The sequence below is a fragment of the Pundamilia nyererei genome, unplaced genomic scaffold (assembly GCF_000239375.1).
Source record: "Pundamilia nyererei isolate P.nyererei 1_Seehausen unplaced genomic scaffold, PunNye1.0 scaffold00095, whole genome shotgun sequence".
In the NCBI taxonomy this organism is placed as follows: Eukaryota; Metazoa; Chordata; class Actinopteri; order Cichliformes; family Cichlidae; genus Pundamilia; species Pundamilia nyererei.
In genome coordinates, this window is record NW_005187496.1 from 1,198,494 (window position 1) to 1,220,552 (window position 22,059).

The window sequence follows — 22,059 nt, forward strand, 5'->3', positions numbered from 1 at the left end:
TGAAACATGATGGTGGTAGTATTGTGGTTTGGGCCAGTTTTGCTGCTTGCGGGCCAGGATGCCTTGAAATCACTGATGGAGCAACGAATTTTGAGTTATTACAGCAAATTCTAAAATAAAAATGTCAGGACATCTCTCCGTGATAGAAGAATAAGAATCCAGCAGAAGGAGAAACCTGGAGCTACCACAAAGACTTAGTCGTACTAGGCTGGAATATCGAAATATGAATTCATGTGGATTCATCATTCTCTGACAGTATTATGCTTGCGCTGTTTGCTCATAGTCATAGAAGATCGGCTGGACCCACATTAATGGACATTATTATAAATTCCATTATTAGAAAAATAAGAATTTAATTTCCTCATTTATCACAGGAAATATTATTCCAAAATATGCGCGGTAAGAATTAATGAGTGTGACAGAAATACGGGATTTCTTTCAAATCTACAACCATCAAATCAAAAACAGCAAAGTTATCTAGGTGGCTTAACGACAGAATTATCTTTAGAAAATATATGGAATGTAAAAAAAGCAGCAAATGAGCTTAATGTGCCTTAAAATTGATTAATCTTTTACGCCTAAATGAAAACCAGTGGAAGAGTACTTTATCATGAAAGCGTGAAAATCACACAGCAGCTAGTAAAAAGAAAACTTAACTTATTAAAACTTCCATTAAAAACTCCCATTAGTGAGTCTACACTTTTAACATGCACGGGGAAAAGTTTCATTTTCAAGACAAAAAGATAAATGACAAAGTAGTCCTATTACTCCAGGATTTGGTGTGCTAATATATTATCTCTTCATTAAACATTTGTGTTGGATCTCTGCTCTAATTAGTCAGCTCGCTTGTCTATTTGCACTGGAAGTTGTGTCAGTTTCAGGTAGAGCTGTCGCTGTGCCTGGAACGGTGGAATCGGAGGTGCATTCGGTTTGACATTTTTCCTCTGCGGTCAGTGGAAACAACGGATACGGAGGTGACTCTGAAGAGTGGGATGATAGACTATCCACGAGCTCTGATATCTGCCACTCTGACAAACATCAGCACACTCGAGCACTGATGGCGCAGACGATCATCCAGCCTCTCCTGCCATCCTCATGAGAAATGAGCATACAGAGCTTCTCCTGAACTTCCACAGAAAGAAGAAGGAAAATCAGCTTGGCATCTGCAGGATGCCATGGATAGTCTGGCACATTCTGCAGATGCTCTGTGGGACTGGGATTGAGTTCAGAGGCCGGCTCAACACTCAAAGCATATTCCTGAAATCATTCCTGGACAGTCGTTGGAGTTTGGTTTGGCCATTTGTGCTGGTGGGCGAGGAGGAATACAATCACCGAGGGCTAAGTAACGCGCGTGACCCGAGGTTTCCCAGCAAGATACCGAAGCTGATAAAGCTACAACTATTGCAACATCAGTGAAAACTGATCTCTACTTTGAAGACGCTCCCTTCAACTGTGTGGCCGATTCACATTTTCTCTATATTTTAAGAACAAAACAGAAGAAAAAAGATCAAAAAGTTAACCGATAGTCAACTTTAGCCCTATAATAATGACGTAATCTAATATTTCTTAAAAGAAATAACTGTGCAGTCAAGGATCAGAAATATATTATGTATGTTCAAATGTATGCAGATAGCAAAACAAAGCATGTTGAGAGCGAGAGATTGCATCTATCCCCGATGCTACCGGGTAATTTAGCATCTGTGATTTATGCCCCGTATAACTGCTCAGTGCTAGTGCAGGATTTATAGGAATGATATACCCTTTATATAATTTCACTGACTCCAATTTTATTTTTTTGTTTTATTGCAGTGGTCTATCACGAGTCTTACATCACTGCAGCTCAGACACCTCAGCTGATCGCAATCCTTTCTGGCATTTTGAAACGCAGTCTGCCTGAACTGCCAAATTTCCACTCATTCCAAGTTAATTTAATATATGCAACTATTAGTGTGCTGGAAATCTTCCATCAAGCTACAATAATTAAACAGCTAGTCCCTCTAATAGAGATCTAATACAGTTAATTGTGAATTATCAAGCGAAACCAGCGATCAGCAAAAATTCAAAACAGACATTTATCTGCCTGCACTTGGTCGACGTCGCACTAAACAGCACAGACTCAGTTTTCTGCTCACAGTGAGGTGGTAAACAGTCAAATTGGATGCATTAGTGCAAGAATATCTGCAACAAATTGCTCCTGGCATGAAACTCAGCCCATTATCTGATCAGATTTGACCACACATTTTTCAGTCAATCCAGCTGACACAAACAGCACAAGTGGGTAATGTGCCAGCTGGTGATGACCTCAGACTGGGGGTGAGGTTTTCAGTACTCAGCGACTCTTCTTTCCTCCCGCTTTGGAGTTCTTAAGGTTCACAGTGGAGACTTCATGAATAAGCTTTAATGTGACAGAGAAATTGGGGATCACTTTCTCTGTCTGGCTCTGCCAACAGTCTGATGGTATCGACGACTAGATGGCGTGAACGCGAGAGACTCCAAAGAGCGGATTAGAGAGGGGAGATAAGGCTATCCACTGTAATTAAGCCCTATCTCTGTACAGCCACTGAAGAAAATAAATCACCCTTCAGAGCCCGCCAGTGTTGAAATGTAGGAACAATTATTCAGTAATTAATCGTTACACATGCAGGCTCCAAACACTAATAGGACATATTTTAACTACAGCATTATAGAACTGTTAAATTAAATTAAGTCTGAATGTATTTAAGATCAATGTAATAGATCACATATTTAACCTTTTTTAATCACTCTAATGTAATTGTATTAGCTCTGTTATTAATCTTTTTATGATGTGCCCCATGTTAATTTCTCATCCCAGCCATGTGTAATTAGGAACAGAGATATATGGGGTGTGGCACCAGCCATACTACTACAAACAACAAGCAGAGCCCTGGAGGAAGGTGCTAGTCATTCCTGCAGTCCAGTCCCGGTTCTGTAATAGGCTGAGAATAACAGCGGATGAGGTCAAACATAATTAGACGAGGTATCACAGCTGCTAGTTTTGAGAGCGTTATCGAGTTTACAAAGTGCTCCTGCTGCCAAACAGTTAATGAACTAGTAATTTTTCTGTTTTGAACAGCGCTAGGTCATTTCCTCCATCATGAGAGAGTTGTTGGACGAACATAAAAGGGTGTCAGCGTGAGCAACGCTAGCTCAGATGAATGGAAAGGTTAACGCGCAAGCAAGGAGCTTAAACACAACTGAGAGAAAATTCAAACCGCAGCTCTACAGAGTGCACAGAGTAAAAATGCGAGGGTATTATTTGGTATCAAAGAGTCCTTTTAAATGACTCTTTTTTTTTTCTTCGATGCCATTTTCAAGTTTGTGTGAGGTAGTTTAAGCACCTGAAACTATTCACAAGTAATAGTTGTGCTGGCTAAATAAGGCAAACCCAGACATCCCATATAAGGGAGCGCTCCCCCTTACAACAACTAAACTGTCTCCTCCGGCCTGTAAAGCTATTTAGTCATCTCGATTGTTTTCGCATCTCTACTTTTGGATATATTGGCTCGAGAGATGTCTGCCTTTCCATCAATCTATAGCAGCGAAATGGCTCGTGCTGTGTGCCATTTGAAAAACCCCGCAACGATATCCGTTTCCAGAAATCGTGATCAGATCCTTCAAATGAAATCCACAAACCTTGTTGTTGTGCTGTGTTTCGCATAGGAACCTTTTAGTTTTAACCAGACTACACTTGGCAACCGAAGGATGCATGCAGCCAACTTACAGCTCAGCCGAGGGGGGGCAACCATCAATATTTTCAATATTCCTGACACAGAGTCATGAGCAAGAGGCGCTCCTCATGGCTAGATGGATGCTTCCTTTTGAATAGCATTATGGTTAAATGAGATGCCAGTATAGTAGCCATCAATTAGGCAGTTTGCTTCCATATAAGATTTCTTTCATAAAAGGAGCTAAAGTCTCTTCTGTTTCAGTAGTCTACGCTCAGTCCAAGTGCAAAGCAAAGACACCAGAACACTTGATTTCTCCAGTTTAAATAATCATAAGTTATAAACACCAGATTTTCTTCCTGGTACTATCTTTCCTTCAACAATATTCTCAGGACAGCATGCTAAAAATATTTCAGATAAATGTGGAAAAGTCAGGGAAGGAATTGGACATCAGTTTTATAATCTATAATCAATCAATTCTCGTCCAATTCAAGGTTGCGGGAGGGCTACGATAGGATGAGCGGCGTCTGACGCCCCAAACTGATCGCCGGCCTGTGGCAGGGCGAGCACAGAGACACAGACAACCATTCACATTCACACCTTTGGACAATTTAGGAAAACCAGTTAACCCAATTCAACTGCCTGCATGTCGTTGGACTGCAGGAGAAAGCTGGAATACCTGGAGAGAACCCAACAGATGAAATGATCATTTCTTTAACTTTTGCAAACTGACCTTGCTCATTCCTACACTCTACACTATTTAGCTTTTTCTTAGCTAGTAAAGCACAAAACCTAATGACATTATCCTCCTCATTTGAACAAGAATCTAATTTCAGGGAGCCGTGCAATATTACAGTATACAATCCAGATATCTACTTAAGGCTTCCAAGCTTTGCTGGGATGTGAAATATTCTTGTTTCTTTTTTTAAAGAGCCCTCATAACATCTCCTAAAGTAACAAATCCATTATGAATGTAGAGAACAGCTCTTATCACAACAGGAGAGGAAGGGCAAAAGATATCAAATTTGTTCTGCAACAGAAGAAGTGCAGATAAAATCTTTTTTTTTATCTCCAAATTTGGAGTGAACAACTTTATCCTGACCAATTTCTCACTCACCTGATCATTACTTCAATCTGCAAGCCATCAATGCACCAAAAAACCAACAATATTTGTCACAAAGCAGTGGTTTCTGTGCACAGGTTTGTGCTTTATACGGCTCTCAGCACAGCTCCAAATACAATGGTTTGCACAGAAATTGCCCAGATACAGAAAAAAAATGTAATATTGCCTCAGGTATTCACACTTATACGTATTTTCATGTCAAAATTCCACATTTTCTCCTGCAAAACAACTACTCGTGCGCTATACCTCTTGCAGGCAAGGCCCTTCTGCTCTTTGCTAGCTTGGTTAGAGCTTTTCCAGGTCCATATTAGGCAGTCAAAACTAAAAGGGTGATAGCTATAAATAAAACAGAAGTTCTCTTTGAAATGATGTGACATTTCCACTGGAATGAAAACATTGTGGTAGCCTTGATCTGTTCATGTGAAACGGAGCCAAGTAGTGAGATACTCCGATGTTTGATGTTCTGCTGAGGGTCTGAGTCAGTCAAACTCAGACAAGCTGGTGTTTAGATGGACAAACGTCTGAAATTCCCCTAACCACTGCGGTCAACAGCATGCAGACACATCTGAAGCAACACACAGGAGATGTCAATGGACTGAAACACAAACCGGCAAGTTTTAACTGTTAACATACAGTAATACAGTGAAATCTGACACTTTTATTTATTACATAGATACAGTATAAATGTAAGCGTTGGGCCACACCTCCTAATCTTTGATTCCAGGTGTTTCCACTCCCATTGCCACAGGTATATTTAATCATCACCTGCCTTTATGGACATTTTTAAAAGAATGAGTTCAAGTTTGGCACTTTACTTGGATCCCAGTTAGTCAGTTAGTGAAATCTTTACCCTCTTAGATTTTCCACAACCAGCTGTAAGAGGAATTGCTGCAAAGCATTAAGGAACCACAGCAACTCAGCAATGAAGCGGTAGACCATGTAAACGTTAGATAACACGGTTGCCAACTGCTAATTGAACAACTTCAGAGCTCCAAACCTCCTCTGGCATCAACATCAGCACAAAAACTAGGAGCACGGGAGCTTCGTGGTATGACTTTCCACGGGGGAGCAGTTACATGCAAGCCTTGCATCGCTAAGCACAATGCCAAACATCACATGGAGTGGTGTAAAGCATGCCATCAGTGGGCTGTGGAGCAGAGGAGGCATGTTCTGTGGCGCGAGGAATCATCTTTCTCTAATCCGCGTTTGGTGACCACTGGGATGTTTTTCAAGGGTTGACCTGGACCCTTTAATTCTAGTCAAAGGAAACCTTGATGCTTCAGTTTACCGTGACATTTTAGACAACTATGCTTCCAGCTGTGCGGGAACAGTTTGCATAAGGCTCTTTTCAGTTCCAGCATGATGCACCCCAGTGCGCAAAACAAGGTCCATTAAAGCTAGGTTATAAGTGTGTTAATGGAGGAACTTGACTGGTCCAAAGAGAGCACTGACCTCAACCTCGAACACCGCTGAAATAAACTAGAACAGAGATTGTGAGCCAAGCCTCCTTGTCTAACCTTACAAATACTCATCTGGATGAATGAACAAAGATTTCCACGGGTGCGCTCCAGAATCCTACAGAAAGCCAACCTAGCTGCAAAAAGCGAACCAACCCCATATGAATGCCTATGATTTAGAATGAAGCTCCTGTAAGTGTAATCTGCAGGTGCACCAATACTTTTGCCTATAATCACAGCAAATATAGTTCAGTCAGGTATTCCTGTTTGCCAGTTTGGCTCATCAGTGTCAACACATGTGATAATGCAAGAGGAGCCGGGTTGCAAAGTGGCTTGCAGGTGACAAACAACAGGAAAGCTGAAGCAGCTTTAAAGGCAGATACTAATGATATCGACACTATGATCAGCTGGTGCTCCGGGATCGTGGGCGCTCTAGACTTAACCGACACTACGCTTCACTTAACATCGTGAATGTCTTCAATCAGTCGGCTTGCCTTGGATATTTTTGGTGAGGTGGCAGCTGCATTTAGATTTAAATCTCACATTATTTAAAACGTTTAAAGATCTAGAATAACTAAAGTGGTACTATGTCACATGTGTAGTGATGCTAAGACTGCAAACACAGGTTGAGGCTAAAGTTAAAATGAATTCCTGATCTTTGTGCTGATGTGTGCACGTGATTAGTAAAAATGAACTTTGATGTCGAAGCTTCTCAGTGGGAGAGAACGCGGCGAGCGACTTGACAAGCTTTTGGTTCCTAACTGAAATTCATTTGATGGCACGATGTGACTTCAAAAATGTTAAAAGTTGTAAACTGGCATGCAGCTCAAATATCTACTAGCGGGAAATACAGAAAAAACAAAAGATGCTGTGAAATATTTTGTAGAACATTTGTAGGACGTACAGCGTGATATTTTCCAGTTGCCTAACACACAGGAGCCCACTTGGTTTCATCTCAACAGTTAGCAGTGGTGGGGCCCAATCAGAAGCCCGAGGCTTTTGTCCTCAGGTTTTCTACCCTTTGAAGAATGATGTGCGTGATAGCTGAAATTCCTTTTTTCTTTACCAGCACAGATTCTTTGTTCCTAAACTTTGACAAAGTCTCTTTAAGGTCAGAATGTTAAGTGCTTCAGAAAACTGAACATTAACTAGCTGCTGGCCTTGATTACACTCTATAACCATTCAAACACTGTTCCCAAACTTTTTTTTTCCCTTCACCTTCTTTCCACCTTTCCCCGAGGCAGTCGCCGAGTTCGGCAGAGAGAAGGACGTAGAAGCATTTTGCCAGAAGCACAGAATCACTAGATTAGTCAGTAGCTGCTTGACTCCTCTGGAGAATGACAAACACAAGGAAACAAAGACGGCATGACGGTTTGACTGACAGCCTTTTATGTCTATTCACTACAAGGTCAGATGTACCCCAAACAGAAGAGAGATGTGAGTGATCCTGAATTTCTTGAAGAATGCCCTTCGTGCAGGATTCAACACTGTATGTTTTGGTGAAGATTACGAGCTATGAGTGGCAGTGAAAAGAGCTCCTCTAATGTGTCGACATCAAAAGACGAGGCCAAATAACAGCTGAATAATCTAAATATAATTGTGCGACTGCTGCTATGTCAACTTCAACCTTGTCTCGTAAATGCCATAAGGAGGGAATGTTCTTGGAGGTTAATTTCATTATATTATCAAGAGAATAAGGCAATTACTAACAAATGACAAAAAGGGCTGTTCAGAACCAATTTTGAGGATAACTGACCGTGCTACGTCCTCTCAGCAGGTGGTTATTCATAATACAGCAGGTGATTCGTATGAATTATTTCCTACCTGTCATTCACTTTGCTCTGCTGCCTCAGTCTGTCCAAGTAATTGTAGTCCTGTAGATTTCACTTTGGCACCTACAGCGAGGTTCTTGGCTGACCTTCCTGGGTGCTTCCTTCTAGCAATTATCTGAGGACATTTTGCAAAGAGAAAGAGTGTAAATATTCAAGAGGGAATCCCGAAACAAAAACTGTTCGGCTCGTAAAAAAGCACAGGAAGCCCGATGTGGATATCCAATTAAAGAAAAATTCTTTTCATCGTTTATTACTAATTTATATAAATATATTTCTGTCAAACGTTTTGGAAAATAGGATTAAACAGCAGTCAGACTTCCCCAACCTGTTTCTGCCTAAAATCGTGCAGGACCAAGACTGGCCGTTACACAGGTTGTTATCCCTCTGCCCTTTCAGAAGCAGAGAAATACATCAATCTGTTTTCAAATGATGTGGTACAGTACGGCGCTTTGGTATTTTTCACGTATGCTTATTCAATACCCCGGCGATAAAACCAGCAGGACCTCAATTTGCCTTCGAACGTTTAATCTCCAAAAGAAAACACTTCCACACAAAGCAGCAAGAAGCTAAGTAACAGTACAGGGTCATTTGGCACCAATGAAGTATTGGGAAAATGAGTTTCCATGGAGACTAATACGCTCGCAACTAAAGACACATACAGCGGCGTTTTGGAATGAGCTAAGCAAACTGTGGGGCACAAAGATAACAAGCTCAGACAAAGAGACGTAATGTCAATGAGGTCTCGCACAAAGGGCTTAACCTGTAATCAACAACACGTACAGTAGCTGCAAAAGGTGGTCGCCATTATAAACAGCTGAATGGGGAATATAAATTAAGTGTTCTGTGAATCAAAACATGCAAAGCTGGATTTGGGAGCCACGTTTTTTTTTAAACCAGTTTTCCCAGAAATAAGCTTTTTCATTTTTAAATTGGATAATGTAAGAAGCGTGGTCATCTGCTGGTCCAAATTACAACAGGCAGTTGCATATTACCCAATTTGATCTAATAGCAATAATAATAATAAAAGTATATAACAGTTCATATTGGGGGAAAAATGAGGAAACGAAGACACGAGTGCAACAGAAAAATTATGATAAAACACACGATGCTAAAGCAGAAAAGCCACTAAAAGTAATAAATAGGTTTGATAGGAATGAACTCCTTAAAAGCTAAAAGTCTAAAAAGATCGACTGAGTCAAATTTTATAATCTTATTTGGAAGGCTATTACAGAGTTAAGGGCCAATGATACCGAATGAATCATCTACTGGTTTTAACATGGGGAACATTTAAAACTTCATTTAAAATCACATATTTCTCCTCTGGCTTCCAGCGGAAAAAACAAAGCACAAAAACAAATCAGCTGTTTTACGGTGAGTCGTTCGCCTTCCCGTGAATAGAACCAAATAGGATTTGATTTGTGGTGCTTAAACCTTATAAACCTTCAGTTAACCTTCTTTTCAGAATTATAAAGCAAAACACAGTTGATTTGATGGTTAAAGTTGCCCAGCTCAATAACCAAAACTTATCCAATTTACCTATCCAGGCCTTTTTCTCACACATGTCCAGATCAAAACATGGCTGCTATTTGTAGTCCTGTTCTCGCTGGAACAGCATTGCTTCTATTTGAGTTTCCTTTGGGGGAATTGGACGAATTCACAAGAATTTACGTGTGGCAAAATGGGCAGGTTTGAAAAAACGAAAATAATAAAAGAAACCTCTTATTGGATGCTACAGTAGCAGCACTACACTGACAGCATTACCCTGACAGATGCATAACCTTTTCTGGACACTTTGACTTAAACCTGATGAAAACTGCTGGCTGGCAACTGGAGACCCAGTTCCAATCAGTGGTGGTCGAATCGCTTTTACACAGAAGTGGAAGTTTTCTTCAACTTTGAGGTCCGCGGTGAAATTGCAGAAGGAGAACAGGACTTCCAGGGAGAGATCTAAAAATAGCAGCAGAACTGAAAACAATCTGTAGATGTGCACAAAAGAATCTGTTTGATTTGCCTGGGCCGATTCCTTTCCACCGAAACAAAGTCTTAATAATTAAAGGTACAAAGGCGATTCAGATTCTGAAAGCGCACAGTGGTAAATTTGCCTGTAAAACAGATATAAAGTCATAAAGTGCTGCTTAGACGTGACCTTTGTTTCGAAGGGCAACAATGTTGCGAATTGGCCGGCATAAAAGCTCCAGAAATTTATGCCTTTGCGCGGCTTTGACCTCTAAGTCAACACTATGTTGAGGGGAAACAGACAGTGCACACACAGCAATAAATGTATGACAAAGCACGCTCGGTAGCAAATCTCTGATGTCTATCTGCAGGCGAGCCACTGCGACCACTGTCATTGGTTACAAGGTGAGCAACCTACGTGCACTCGAGTAAAGTATCGATGTGATCGAGTTGGGATTTTTGCTTATCGCCGCAATATCAAGTCACCTTGTTCTTTTATTTTTTCTAATCAAATGTCAACAACGGCGCTATCTAACCCTGATATGAAGCCAATTAAATCCTCGTCTCAATCTATGGAGCTGTGGAACGCATTCTAATGCGTCTCTTTTCAGCCTCTGCGACCTGGCTTGATGCTCTTAAAGGAAACGTTTTGATTCTTCGGAGGAACTGACGACAAACCAACAAAGTAAAGTTGTTAAGAAGAAAATACGTTCGCACGGGCAGGTTTACAGGTGTAAACACACCGAGATTGGGCGCCACGAGCTTCTGTTTTATCACAAGGTTGAGGGAGAGGGTGAAGCTATTGACACACCGAGGTACGGCTAAGCCACTTCACATCCCAATCGATCACAGGTCCACTCCACTACGAGAGGCATTCCCCTTATAAACTAAGACTGTTCTGCCCGCGCTGACTTTCAGAATCCAGACACCTGGCTCGACTTTGGTCCAACAATATCTTCAGTTAGAGTCCTTTTGTCCTCTCTTTTGTTCCTCGATCAGTTAGTTTGAGAAAGTTTTGTAGCTCAGTGTTTGGCTGTGGGTAAAGCAGGAAACAGATGGCAGGCTAATTCTGGACGGTAGTACAGAGTATCCAGCTCAAGTAAAATGTTCTTTCACAGGATCTCAGAGTTTTTAATGCCTACGTAGGGAACTTCATAAAGCCTTGGACCAAGAACTTGTAAATGGCCCGTGACAATGAGATTAGAAAAGATGGTTTTTAAAGTATTTCACATTATTATACTGAATTCAAATGCCTCCTGCCTTACTTTCTTTAACTCCAGCAAATCCCTCCCTGGAGGATGCCTATTAACCTGGGCCAACAATCTGCCCCTCCTGACGGGGCTGCAGACGGGGCTCCTCTATTTGCTCTCCTGATCTCTGTCACTCAAACGGTCACATAATTATTGTGTGTCTCCACAGGTTACATAGTGGATATTAGCTGCATTGTAAGCAGACATTAATTACATGAGAAATTGCACTGAGATAATGGGGCTGTTTAAAACACGTCAGACGATCCACCTCCGTGGATGGTTACAGATAGGACATGAATAAACCGGGCTGTTTATGTTCTTGGATGTAAATAAAATCATGGCACAATGATAAGCCATTCATGACATCCCGTCTGGCAGCAGGTGACAGTTTGAAATTGCATTAATCCTTATCTATTCATTATGAAATTTGCGCGTCTGCATGTAGGTGCAGCAATGCCTTATCGCGGCGCAGTACGTCAGCTGAATTTGAATTGATTTCAATCTTTCTGGAATCCATTGCAAATTCCTCTCATGGCCGGCAATGCAGAAGCCAGTGACTGCTGCTTCACAGGTCAAGTCAGATTCATCTCAGGCTATCTGATCAGCCCATCCCAGAGCTGCGCTGTGTGAGAAATAGCACATTTTAGATTACAGCACTCCCTCTAAAAGCCTTCGGCTGTAGCGCACGTCTTTCAATAGTTTGGAACGGAGCATTCATTTCATCTCTGAGCGCTTGTTTTAAAGGCTATCTATCCCACAAGGTCCTATCACTAGGAGGTTCAAGGGCAAAATAAATCAGCGATGACATGTCCCATCGTTGTTATGTAGGGTGCAGAGGTCTCCTGTCTGCAGAAAGAGCTCAGGTTGAGAGATCCCCTTTGTGTCTGAAGCTGGATCACATTAACAGCCTGACTCATTACATTAATAGCAGTGCCACCGCTGCAACACGAACAGCGCCATTCCTTCTGTGAAGGGGTTACAAACCAGTCTGACAGCGGAAAAAGCATCCGACTATTATTAACCATAAATCCATAAATGACAAACACTGGCCATACGAGTGCGTGTGACTGTTTACGTATCTTTGTGGGGACCAAAAATCGGAAGTTTGCTGTGCTTGTGTGGACCAAGTGTCAGGGTTACAATTAAGTTATGGTTAGGCATTTATTTTTAAGCAGCTAGGGAGAGCATCGTGTCCCCACAAAGATATGAAAATACCGTATTTGTGTAACTGAAATACTTTGTCCAACCCATCACCGATGGACACAAGATGATATGAGTAAAATCTTTGTTTAGATTTACATGAAAGTCAGGAGATTGAAAGTAGCAGATAATACAGAGTGACTGGGTCGGGACCTCCTGGAAGATCACTTGTTTGAAAGACACTGTATAGGTGCAACATCATAAGTGCAGAATCTCCCCCAGGACCTTTGCCACAAGTCTTCTCCTGTGGTTGTCAAATAAAGCAAAAGATGACTGAAATATAATCTTCCAAAAAAAAAAACCCGTCTAGGCTGCAAATGCCTCGCAGCATCATGCCCTTCATTGTTATGAATTGCAGGGAAGCTTGTGGCAGCTCTACTGGATCAGCAGAATTTGGAAATTCTTCAAAAGCTGAATCTCCTCTAACCTTCCCCACCTACCCCAGCACCAGGGGATCTGTCACAAATCAAGGATGGGAAGGTCAATAAAAGCAAACCATGCCAGACTCTCTGACTGACACATCAAAAGTTCCCTCTGTAGTGCTCAACACTCTGCCTTCCTTCCCTTCCGACCAATTTAGCGGAGTCCGAGGGGAGCCCTCTAATCCATGCCTCTGAAAGTGCGCTTAATCAACCTCTGATTAAGAGGGAGCACGCCAAGGTGTCCAGCAGCATCTTCACTGCCCCCCATTCGCTCCCGAAGTCAATCAAAACACAAGAAAATAGGATTTATTTGTCCTCACAGCTTCCCGTGACTGATGTTCTCTCTCAAATGTCTCAAGTCTCCTCGGTCTTGTGCTAGGCCATTCGTTCGTTCATTCATTACACATCTGCCAATAGCAGATACAAAACAAACATTTCGTTCCTTCTAATTTCTTTTCTCATCCTTCCCTTCCTTGTCTCCCCCTCTCTCTCTTTTTGTCTTTTTCTGTTGTTGTTACGAGTGTCCCCCGGGTGTCTGGGAATGAATTAAACATGTTGGTAGGAAGGGCACAGCTTCCCCTTAAAGGATTGAATGCAGAGTGTTGTTTGAGGGGAGAACAACAGTGGAGGTGACAGGCTTTGCTCAGCACGAGGACACAGAACCATCAGGGAACCACTTTGACCTCTAACATCTAACTGCCTTCATGCATAGTCATTTTTTTCCTCCCCAAGTGCCTCCAAGTGATTGGGGTATCCCAAACTTTTGAATAAAGCGGAGGCCACGTTGGTCATTTGGCAATAAATGTGATGCTGCAGGCTGTGGTAACCTCAGACATTTAAGAAGCATCCCTTTGATTTGGCTCCGATAAATAAATGTGTACCATGCCCACACTATCTAGAAATGCAGAATTAGCATTACTCTATTTTGACAATAAAAATAAGACTTAGTTAAATATATCTTGACATAGAGCTAGGTCCAAGGTGCAGCACTGACTCTGATAAATAAATTACCAGAGTGCAAATCAGGACAGTCACCTACAATATGCCTCCTCCTGAGCGAGGTCTCTGTGCAACTCTGCAACATTACAGAAAACTACTATTCTGAATTTCATGGACGTTTGCAGAGTAGCCAAAAGAAGGACCAGTTACATTTTGGCAGTTTGCATTCTTTAACAATGTAAGATACAACACTGCCCTGTGCAGATGCCTCTCCAACGTGCACCTTTGATTACAGAAGATCACTTTGGTGCCACGCTGAACTGCATAGCAAGTCATTTTATTTATAAGTGTACTACTTATTCACAAAGCACCAGCACGCAAACTTCAGTTCAAATGCACAAAATTGCTAATAGACGAGTCCCCCTGTCGATCAAAACAGCTGCACCCCTGTTGATGCATAACCTCAATGCAGGTTCAGCGGGTGCTTTAGTAAAGAATTGCCTGAATTTGTCACAACGGGCGAAATTAGGTGAACATTTCACCAGGTGACCGGGCAGATTTCTTTTTGAAGCCAAGAGTGACCATGACAAAATTATTTTTTTGCTACTGAACTCGTGGTTCAAATTTTGAAACCCCAAACGTGGCCACTTGAGGTGGAGGCGGACCAGTGCTTACAGCCAGAGTTTACTGGACATTCTTCTCCGACAGAAGTCAGGAATATTTCCTCTGGTGTGACAGGTAGAAAGAACACTGAGAGGAACTTAGAGGGACGGGAAGATGTGTTTATGCACTTAGCAACAAAGATGTCCTTTTGTAATAAGTAAGTAAGACCAAATAAATAGAATTACTGAAAGAAACACTGAAGCCCTGATGAATATTCAGGGTAAGATACCAATACTACAGTTGGAAAGCACATTAAAGTCTTTGGGGCAGAAATAATGTACTACACTCACCCCCGCCTCTCCAAAAACACAAAAACAGAAGAACACATCACTGTGTCCGTATGTATCCCATAAAATTAACCCAGAGGGCGCTGATTGATTAAAATTCTTGAAAAAAGATTCTTAAAATGGCAAAACTGGCCAGAATACAGCGTTTAAGCCAAAATTACCCATCTGTTAACTCTAAAAGAAGGAAAACTACATTTTAATTAATACGGGCTTTCATGTAGATTTATTCATTTACTTGTTGGCATGCGTGGCGTGCATGTGTTAAGAGAAGCTGTGCTGCAGAATCCCCGCTTTTATTTCATTTGTTTTCTTTGGGTCTGGTATAATCAGGCATGAGCGTGACAAGTTTAAAATCCCGCAAGCATGAAGCATTTCAAGGTGAAATATCAGATTTTTTTTACCCCCCCTCTAAGTTGATTATCCAGGAGAAAGGAGAAATGAGTCTCATATTTCAAGGCAGAGTTCACTGAACTGTGGTCATGTGATTAATATCCTTCTCCGAGTCGTTGCCAAAGAGCTAATGCCTTGCTTTAGGTTTAGAGAGGGATTTGTGTTGTGTATGCGGTCAAAACAAGAACAGAAAGTCAAAGGCTTTTCCAGAGAGAGAACAGACTTGGTAGGAGTGTGGGTTAAAAGGAAGCATCTATCTCCTCAGCCCAACTCCTCTGTCAAATATCTCTGCTATTTCACTGTGACTTTGATCAACAAAGTACTGTGCTTGTCCATGGAAGCACCCACATGAAAAAGAAAAAGAAAACCAGGCGAGGTTGTGTAATCTCTTTTGTGTAATCACATGTAACAGAAGAAGACTTTTCCCATTTTTAGCACTTGTCCATTAGCGGTACTGACTATAGACTACATATAAGATCTGCAGAAATGCATGACACGCCTAAAACTTGACCCGTAAGATGCATCGCTACTGTATATTTTTAACAGCTGAATGAGGCCCTGCAAGCCAAATCGTGTACCGAGAGAGGAGCGAGAAGCAAACACAAGATTCAATGTGAGGGCTGTGAGGGCTGAGAGTGGCTATGTAAAGGGGGTTAGAGGATTAAACCAACCGTCACCATCGAGCCAACTAGTCTGGTGTTTTTGGGAGATCTGCTACTGAGGCTACGTCCACACTAGCCCGGATAAATATGATAACGTGTATACGTCTGTAAACGCTCCGCATCCACACTATCGTTTTCAGTCGTTTTCACAGAGTTGTGCATCCACATTGAAACAGCCGAAAACACTTACATTCCAGTACTATGCATGCGTGAAACGCAAGACGATTCAACCTGCCTCATTTCTTTCTGCCGTTTATTTCCTTTCCGGCTCTTTGAAACGGGTTTTTTAAATGGACTAACAATGAGGTGGAGTTGTTGCTACGAGTAACACAAAAGTACAAAGTTTCAAACGCGAGTGAGAGTTAAAGAATTTGAAGCATGTACAGAGTGATATTAATCTTTAATAGGGCTGTCAAAACTGAGAGCAGACAAAACAACTGCTGTATAAAGCCCTCTGCTATCTTAGTTTAATTGGTCGCATGACTGCTTCATATGACTAAAACGTGTCATCGTTTTCGAAAAGGCTCCGGGTTCGCTGTCCACACTGCGACATGAAAACTGCGTTTTCAAATGTATCCCCTTTGGAGAGCGTTTTCAAAACGGCGTCTCGGTGTGGACGGAAGGCCAAAGAGGAGAGAAAAAGATGTGATTTCCAACGAAAACGTACTAGTGTGGACGCGGCCTGAGGATTTGGTTCCAACAACAAATGAGAGACTTTATAGTTGTCCTCTTCCAACATGTACCTTTAGCACAGGCACATACGGACCATTGCAACGTTATATGGCAGACCTCTTTTGTCAACCTGAAGACACCAAAGAGTTGGTAGACGTAGTGCTAACGTCTACATGTGACAAGTCAGGAGTGAAAGAACTATCATACATAAAGAAATGAAAAAAAGAAGCATGCACATCCACATCAAAAAGGAGGCAGGTGCTGGGCAGAAAAAAGCAAACAGCAAATGTAACCAACAGCTTGCACGCTCCAGTTTTACCCGTTTATCGCACCATGAAAACGGCGATGTCTCGAGCACACCTGCTCTTCATCAGATGGTGCGATGAAGAGCAGGTGTGCTCGAGACGTCACCTTTTTCGTGACCCGTCTTACTTATGCTATAAACCCTCAGCACCAGTGCCGAAGGACACCTTGCGCATTAAAAAAAAAAGTTCTGGTGCTTGATGCCACGGGAATGAGAACTGGCAGTTTCCACAGAAACTGTTAAATCAAGAAATGCCAGAAGTCTGTACACCTGGAAAGCACCCAGAATAACCAGAGGACTTCTTCAAGCCTAACGCTGCTGTTGAGTTCTAACATTGAAATTAAAGTGGCAGGATTCAGTTTTGTTTGCCTTTGTCGTTTGGAAGCGGGAGTACCAGATTCATGTCTGAAAGCACAGCCGATCCAAACATTCGTGCATCTGCATATCATAGAATAGGATTGTATTGCATTGCACAGCATAATTGTGTCAGCTGGGTGAAATGATGTTTTAGTCTTTCATGGGGTTGTGATAGAAGTGGAATTCAGTCAAATGTCCAATATAAACATATGAATATTGTATTATGTCCAAAATCTTTAAACTTCACATGGCTGCAGTTTCTCATCTGAAACTTGAGTGGAACCTTATTTAAAGTCAACTTTAAGAAACTGCTACTCGAGGGTAAGGTCTTAAATCATGATGCACTTTGTGCACAACGAGCAGAATTACACCTCATTCTAAATTTGAACAAATAGGGAGAATCCATGGGGTTTTAATTAATGGATGCTGCCAACTCTTTTGTCCTGCAGCCCTAGAATTTCTTTTCGTTTTTGTTAGTGTGCTCTGGGTTTTAATTTAAGATGAAATCTTGCTTCATGCAACGTTAAATAAAAGTTGGGGAGGAAGACGTCACCTCCCAGCCCTCGTTCTTTCCAACCAATCCTCCTCCGGCTTGTATCAGTTTGTTTTTTTGCATGTCGAGTCAAAAGGAGGTTGTCACGGGAGATAGCTCGCTTGTCTCGCGCTCATGATTGAAGCACCTGCGATTTATAACGTTCCAGCCAGAGCGACAGACTTTACTTATCTCGGGCTGACTTCTCTGCCGGTGCCCTTTCGCTCAGCCAATGAGGATGAAGGTTGCAGGTTGGGTTACTTTGTCAAAAACAGGGGAACCATTACAAATCTACACTATCCATCCTTCTGTAGGGCATGGAGCTTTTCCCCTGGCGCAGAGCTGTTGCAGACCCGAGTCTCCTCAAAGCTGTCTGTCTATCTCTCACGCCCAGGAAGCTCACAGGGGGGTTGTTATCACAAAGGGCCAATTTGTTATCCTGGTTTCACTCCATCACAGGAGGCATTATTTGGAACTTTTATCTATCAAGAAAAAGCTGTTAATGCGAGCAAGAAAGTGTGTACTCTGTCATTATGCTACAGAGGCTGTTGACTCCATCTTATACCGATGCAAGCCGAGCAAACCTGAGGCAATTACTCCAGCGAAGGAAGATTGACAGAACCACGCGGACGTGAACTACCTTGAACTTTTAAGTTGCGCCCTGGTGGAATCGCCACGCCTGATCCTTATGTTAATATTTTGTGTACTAATTGCACTGCAGTGCAAAGCCCTCGATGGAACGGGCACTTCAACCGTAGGCGGATCTTCCTATTAGCTGCAGCGCGGCGCTGCCTCCGAGCTCTGACACCGGCACCTCAGCCCAGGAACTCTGACGACTAGATAACGCGTCCACGCCTGCAGGATGGACAATATTTCATAAACCTGAGTGTAACGCCGTGATTTATCACTTTCACTTATTACTCGAGACACTCTGAATGATCGATTAGTCTATCCTCTAAATTGAAGCTATGCATATATCAGTTAGGGGAAAAAAAGAAGGGGAAAAAAGACAATTACCTGCCCGGGTACCTTGGAGAGAGGATATTTTCCGAGTGTCAACCTTCAAGCAGCAGCCCCGTGCCCTTTGTGTCTCCATCGTGCACTGTGACTTAGCCATCATTATCAGACACTCGGCGGATCCCCTATGCAAATGCTTTCTGTGCTGTCTCTGCGCACTATGATTGATTCAGGAGTGGTAGTAGGTTCAGAGAAGAAAGCCAGGCACAAAGCCACGCTACACTTTGACATTTATGTCCAAGAGAAGGAGAATGTCAAGGAGGTGTTACAGATATTAACACGAGATAGCGCTACAGGCCTCACTCAGAGAATGACAAATTTAGATTAGACTTGCTGTAAATATATTTTTTTTTCTCTTTTCAGATAAATGCTTCCCTTGCCACCAAAAATAAGCCACTGGATGAAATGCCACTGCTGTTTACAAGAGGAGTTTGGGGGCTTTTTTCCCCACACAGTAACCTGTGAAACATCTATTTGGCTTCCTGACATGTGACACAGAAAGTCTCGACATCCACAAACCATTCGCAGTCCGGCCCGATCACTTGTCACATACTTAGTGTGGGCTGCAGAGCCCCTCTACCCTCATCACAACTCATCATTACACCACAAGCTGTCAAATTAAAACTTTTAAATTGTGCGAATGCCTCCTCGGAACTTTCCCTTTTTCCCAGCAACATATTGCAGAGATAATTGAGGATATTAGCAGCCAGACTGTTACCAAGAGATGAAAGGCAAAGAGGGAGCGGTGACAGCTCCTCTCGCTTGTGGCGGTAACGAGGGACTGTCAAAAGTCTCTCCGTGTTTATCTCGGATCATCTAGGGGGATTTAAAACCCTTACCTTCACAATTCCATTCTTTATGGCGCGTCCTTTATCCACAGTGATTTACGGAGGCTCAAGCCCTGCGCCGCGTGATGAATGAGCACTCTTCACAAGGTGTCAGGGCCAAGCAGTGGTGGGAGGCAGTGACTCCCACCCCACCCCCCACCCACTCCAAATGCTTCATTTTCTTAGGTTTTCCTTCTTGGCCCTTCCTCCCCATCCCATTTCCAAATTGGGCTGATTAGACACTGACAAGTGGATATTCAGATTTGGACAGCGCGCTTTAAACACCTTTATAAAGACGACGGTCTGGGTGTGTCGACATCTGCACGCAATCTGATTGTGAGGGACAGATGCAATTTCAGATGTTTTTTAGTTGTAGGTTAAAAATAAAATCAAGCAGAATGACTCAGGTCTACTTCCACTGTATGTCAGTTTTTCTCTATTTGCATCAGTGAAGATTTTTCCACCAATTAAAAAAGACTTGCTGTTTTTATAAATCGTGACTTATTGACCGACCCAGGGGGAAAAAAATCAGCCTGCGAAATGCATCTTATTGATCCCAACATTGTCCCAACTGAATACGTTTGCACCACTCTGAACACTAAATCTTTCATTTTAGTCCGTGATCACCTTTACCAATATCAGCAGATCCCAAAAACAGGGAAACGACAAAAGTAAGTCACCCAAACTCTATAAAGACATTTTTTATGGCACAAACTTTTATGAAACTTTTATGCCCAAAAGTCGCCAATAAAAAAGGAGCTTTAAATATTAATAAAATATGCCTCTGGGTTTGCCCTGCACAGCACGAACAATAATTCCAGCAAACATTTAAACAACAGAAAACTTTTTGAAATGAGTTGGATTGCATTTGCATTTTCAGTTCATACATTTTAATTTGTTTTAGGGCAGCTGTCAGACTGATTGTAGAATTTGTGTCACAGATTTAGATAATGTAGAATGCTGCAGGGGGATCTTATTGAAGCCTTTCCTGTCAGGGGAATGAAAAATACCTCACTGACACAGCAAGTGAAGTGTCATTTTATTGACATTGTTATGCTGACAACATGTTAAGATTTGTTTTAAGAGTTTGGAAATCCAGCCGAAGATCCTCTGGGAGCGCGTACGTGACTTTGCATAAACATCGCCTAATTAGCATTCAAGGGCGAAAGTAGATTGTCGCTGACAAGTCAAGGCTCAATCATTTTAAAAGCAGCAGGTCCCTTTGTGTTTGTGCTGCTGTGAGTTTGGCAGGTTAGTCCATTAAGCAGAGTTCAGCTATGTATGAACAGAGTGTATAATACAACACAAACATAATAAAACACAGAGCAGCGTAGCAAGGAGAAGGAACGTGTCAAGGTTACTTTAGTTCCACATTTTCAAATCTGTTCTACTTTCCTTCGAAATTTGATTTTGCTTTCAGTTCACTTTCCCGCACTTCAATTAATTTGCCAATTTAAGTTTTATCTCAGTTTAAGGGAAAATGGCAATAAAAACCAGACTGGGAAATTCATCCCCTAGCACCTTTCTGAAGGCACTTTATTTCACTGTAAGCCACCCTGATTCAAAAAGATGCCCCCCTCTTTACATTGCTTGTCGCTCTGGCCTCACCAGCTTTACTGAAGCATGATATTACAGTCGAGGCCCAGCAAAGTGCCTTTGCTAGGCCTGGTATTGTGTTCTATGTGCTGGGCTGCTCTCTATTTGAACACATTTCTGCTCAATGTGTTCATTTATAAATATGTTTTGAGAGGTTTTTTCTTCGTTTTTACAGCAGAGCATGTAGAAAAAAGAGGGAGAGAAAAATCTGTGATACTGTTCTGTCACAATTCAGTTCAATTCTATTTATATAAAACAATTCACTGAGCCATCACAATATTATAATAGAAACCCATCAATCTGTCAGCCCCCTATAAGCAAGCGCTTGGTGATGTGGAAGAGCACAAAACAACCTCCTCCTAACAGGAAGAGGAGTCCAGGGGGAGTGGGCATCAGCCACAAGTTGACTGTTGAGATTTTGATTGATTTTGATTCAAATTATTAATTCAGTTAAATTCAGTCAGGCCCCCATTTTAACTTAAATACATCCTATTACCCCAGTAGAACAGTTAGTTTGTGGCTTACTTGTGGTATTTAAAACCCGAATGGTAATCACTGATGGCTGCAGTGCATCTGCAGTGCTTCTTCACTCACCTGGTTTACCTCTTTGTGTTTATACACCCCAACAATGGCAAACCAACAATGGGTTTGCTCTGTATCATTATAGTGTCTTACCTGACAATAAAGCGCCTTGAAATTGTAATTGTGCTATATAAATAAAGTTGAATTGAACTGAATTAGCCGCTAACACTAGCAAGTTTGGCTAGCTAGCAGCATCAACTGATTGTGTGTTCGTATTGTACAGATACCTGATAACTAGTGCAAGTAATACATATAGAATTCTACAGTGTCACTCACCAGAAGTTTACACGGGTGCACATAAGTGG

General features: G+C 42.0%; 1 protein-coding gene across 2 annotated transcripts in view; it reads right to left on the reverse strand.

Annotated features, from left to right (window-relative positions):
- LOC102192139 (RNA binding protein fox-1 homolog 3-like) overlaps positions 1-22,059 on the reverse strand; it is a 418,448-nt gene that overhangs the window by 366,683 nt on the left and 29,706 nt on the right. The window contains exon 2 of one of the 2 annotated variants that reach the window (XM_013912630.1): positions 8,091-8,213. The exons of the other annotated variant lie outside the window; for it this stretch is intronic. The gene's annotated coding sequence lies outside the window, so the exon portion shown is untranslated. The remainder of the gene's footprint in view (positions 1-8,090; positions 8,214-22,059) is intronic. 2 annotated transcript variants of the gene reach the window in all.